Genomic DNA, 4,490 nt, shown 5'->3' on the forward strand with positions numbered 1-4,490 from the left:
ATGTGCAGGTAACACACGTTGGGGGGAACCATGGAAGTGGAGCCAAATGGAGATGAAAGTGATTTTGATAGGTTGGAACTTCAGAGTAAAGCCAAGATCAGTTGATAACAGAGAAAGTTAAGTTCTAAAGAGAAATCTGGTGCCCAAGCATAGAACTAGTTGAGGAGGTCTGGGAGTTCTGGGCAGTGTGTGTGAAAGGAACTCGGGGTTTCAGTAGTCACCAGCGTGGTACAGTTTTTGTAAAGGGAACCTAATTTGGGGCACTGTGTGGGATGATAGTGTCCAGTTCATAGAACAGATGGCCCTGGGGTGATATCATGGCTGGTTAGAGCATACTGAACTACTTTGCTTCATTTTTCATACCCGACCCCTTTTGAAAATGTGTAGCAGGACAATACCGGATCAGGAAACCAAGTGTGCTGACTCTGTCACTGTCTGCCCCTCCATGTCATTCTCTGACCTCCTCTACTTTGACCCCAGGAGGCTGACCTCTCTGGACATTATTGCCCAGAATAGTAGCTAGCTAATGCTATGGAACAAATAATCCGGTGGAACAAAACACAGTGGCCTAAAGCAACAATCATCATTTAATGTCTCACAGTTTCTGTGGATTGGGAATCCAAGAGCGGCTTCTGGTTCATGAGGTTGGCATCAAGATGCAGCTGGGTTTGCAGTCACCTGAAGGCGCAACTGAGGCTGGAGATGGCTTCCACCATGGAGGATGAGTTCAAGTGGCTGTCGGCAGGAGGCCTTAGTTTTTCACCTTCTAGACCCCTGCACAGGGCTACTTGAGCATCCTCACAACATGGCAGCAGACTCTCCCCATAGTGAGTGATTCAAGAGAGAGCAAGATGGAAGCCACAGTGTCTATTATGACCTGGTCATAGTCTGTCATTTCCACAATGGACAACAGAAGTCAGCCTTATTTAATGTGAGAGGGCTTGCCAGGAGGTGGGGTGCATCTGGAAGTTTGGCTGCCACAGGAACAGTGGGAGGGGAGGTGCTGTGGCCAAAAGAAAATCAGGGCAGACCAGAGCTGGAGGGTGTGATGAAATCTGCCCCAACTCAGATTGGCCACTTTCGAGCCCCAGTTCCAGGATGGAGGGCCTCATGTGCTGGGAGGGAAGAAAGGCCTCCTTTGAGCCCTGCCAGGATTGTGTTATAGTCTCCACAGAGCAAGAGTGTAGCGTCAGGGTCATGCATTATGAAGACAGGAGCCGTGGAACCTCCGGCAGGAGACAGTGGCTTCCATTGAGGAAATATGACATAAGGAACCCACAAGTCCACAGCCACTCCGGAGACAATAACCATTCATTTCAAGAGGGCGCAGGTGGCGTTACGGAGAGGCTCAGGGACACATCCTACCCACCGTGGTCTCAGAGATGGTGCTAAGAGAGAAAGGCTGCTGGGATTTGTCTGAAAAGGTCAGTTATTAAAACTGACCTTCTGGCTGGGCACGGTGGCTTACGCCTATAATCCCAGCACTTTGGGAGGCCAAGGTAGGCAGATCACTTGCAGCCAGAAGTTCAAGATCACCCTGGCCAACATGGTGAAACACATCTCTAATAAAAATAGAAAAAATAGCTGGATGTGGTGGCATGTGCCTATAATTCCAGCTACTCGGGAGGCTGAGGCAGGAGAATCATTTGAACCCAGGAGGCAGAGGTTGCAGTGAGCTGAGATCACACCCCTGCACTCCTGCCTGGACAACAGAGCAAGACTCTATCTCAAAATAAATACATAAATAAAATTAAAAACAGTTTCTTAAAAACACAGTGGCTTCTGACTTCATCCAGTTTGTTCTTGTTCAGGCCAGGGTGGTGCTTTCCTGGTCCGTTTTCCGAGTTTATCCTTTTTCTGAGGGTTTGAGCGTGGTTTGTTTGAAACAGTCATGTGGGCCTCTTTCTGTTTCCCTGATGTTTGTCTTTGAGATCTTGTGTCCAGCAGAGCGCTGGTTGACATCCTGTCCCAGAAGCAGAGAGCACTGTGTGGGGGTCTAGCCATTTGTCTGCTGGTAGGGGACTGGGGGGTGGGCTTGGGCCTTGCAGTTGAGCACAATCCCACCCCCCACCACTGGGCCCTGGGGCTGGCCTTCTTGGTGTCATACCGGAATTATTATTTATTTATTTATTTATTTTTGAGACGAAGTTTCTCTCTTGTTCTCCTGGCTGGAGTGCAATGGCGTGATCTCGGCTCACTGCAACATCTGCCTCCCGGGTTCAAGTGATTCTCCTGCCTCAGTCTCCAGAGCAGCTAGAATTACAGGGATGTGCCAACATACCTGGCTAATTTTGTATTTTTAGTAGAGATGGAGGTTTCTCCATGTTGGTCAGGCTAGTCTCAAACTCCTGACCTCAGGTGATCTGCCTGCCTCGGCCTCCCAAAGTGCTGGGATTACAGGTGTAAGCCCCGCGCCCGGCTCCATACCTGGAATTATTATCAGTGAAGTACTACTCTGCCACCAGGTCTTACAGCCAGGATGCAAAGAGCACAGAAAAGTCCCCTAAGAAGGACTTCCCTTGGAAGATGCTTGCCAACTACCAGGTCCCCCAAGAGAGAAGGCACACATGGGTAGACCTGGGTGTTCCTGATAGGAGTGCCCACGAAGAACCGCTCTGGGAAAGAAGGACCCTGCTGATCCAAAGCTTACAAATCATAGTTCCATATAGAAGGCACTGTGGAGCATTTGTCAAAGCCGTTGGGGACTGGCTGGCATTTCCACCTAAGCTTGGCTGCTTACAGATGGTGTGACCTTTGTGAGTTAATTTGTGTCTTTGTTGAATGGCTGGCTGGCATTCCGTGGCCTTCGAGTGCCTCCTTCCCCCTCCAACAGCCCTCCAGTTTCCTTTTGGGGAACCACCTGTCCTCTCCCTGACTTGGATGTCATCAAGGAGGTCACTGGAGCGGATATCTGTGGGAAATGCAATTGACTCAAAGCCAACCCAAGCTTGCTCCATATCTTTATCTACCTGAATGTTTGGGGTCTGGAACAGCTCTGAGTGAGCAGAATTTCCTATAAATGAAATCATATTTTAGTTGCAGGGGGACGTTTTTTGTTTAAAGGGAACTAGTTGAAAATATTTATAAAACAAAAAAAAATCATGTAGCTGTGCATGTAATGACTCCCCAGTTTCTGCACTAAATTTGCACTTTCTGATTGGGTGGTAGACTCTCCAAGCATCTGCACTGGGTGTGCCTTCGGTTTGCCCCTCCTCCCCGCTCCCCTCCCAGCCTTGCCTGCTCTCTGTCTGCTCTGGGTCCCGGGATGCAGGGCTCTGGAGCCTGGAGCACTGGGTTCCCGTGTCATCTAGTTTCCAATTGGGTTCGCTCCATGGGATGGTGTATAGAAGACAGGAGGGGAGGGAGTCTGGTTATCCTTTCGGGTTCCCTGTGGGTTCAGGGAGCTCTCATTGCCACTTCCCTCTTGGCTTCCTATAATTACTTCTTCACTTTTAGGAATCATCCCCTGATGTTGCTGGCCACAGGTTTCGGAATTAGCCTGCACTGATTTCCTAAATCCTATCTGTGCCTTTGTAAATAGTCTCTTTATTCAACTCCCCTCAAACTGCCCAGTCTGAGCGTGCCACCTGTGTCGCCAGGGACCCTGGAAGACGTGATTTTCAAAATTTGATTTTGTACAATGTCTTCAAAAGCATCTCGGCGTTCTCTTTCTCTTTTGAAGACGCCAGGAAAGATTTAGGATCTGTGTGTTCGATGGAATTGCTATTGTTTGAACTTTAAAAACCAGAGCTGACCTTTGGAGAAGAGGAGAAGGGTAGCTTTGTGTCTTTCTTCAGTGCAAGACTCAACTGAGATTTAAAAGTCACTGCTGCTGGACCAAATTGAAGATAGTTTCCTCCCCAAGGGGGATAGTCTGGAAAGCTCAGAGTAAGTTACAACAGGACTGGAGAGAGACGGTGCAGTGTCTGCGCTGTTCTCCCTCCTGCGAGCCTCACATGAAAGCCAAACCAAGGGTGGCGGGCTGGAGGAAAGAAATCAGGACAGCAGGATGGCAAGGTCCCTGCTTTCAGAGGGGTCCTGGGATAGGGTTCTGGGGAGGGGAATGCATTCCAGAATCCACTGATAATTACAAAGAAAAGAAGCAAGTCAACAAGATAAATACTGGTAGAACGTCCAGTGGACTTTTCGTGGCTGCTGCTTTTACCAGGACGCTGTCCCCCCTCAGTGTAGAAGCTATTCAGGGACGGGAAGAGGTTCTTGAGGGTGAGTGGATAGGAGTGAGTTGCGGGACAGTGTGCAAGTATGAGCTCGCTTTTGTGGAAGGGGGAGTGGAGTCTGTATTTAGAGCACATAAACGTGAGCTGGAGGGGAGATGTATTTGGTCACATGTGAGGTATAGCAACGAGCAGGGACAAGGGAGAGAAGCAGATACCTAGAGACAAAGAGAACTGGCTGTGAGAACCTGCACGGAGTCCCTTGTTCTCATCAGGGGCCCCACAGCCCTTTGATAAATCCCTCTTTGTCTCCTG

Source organism: Cebus imitator, unplaced genomic scaffold (assembly GCF_001604975.1).
Source record: "Cebus imitator isolate Cc_AM_T3 unplaced genomic scaffold, Cebus_imitator-1.0 Scaffold475, whole genome shotgun sequence".
Taxonomy (NCBI): Eukaryota; Metazoa; Chordata; class Mammalia; order Primates; family Cebidae; genus Cebus; species Cebus imitator.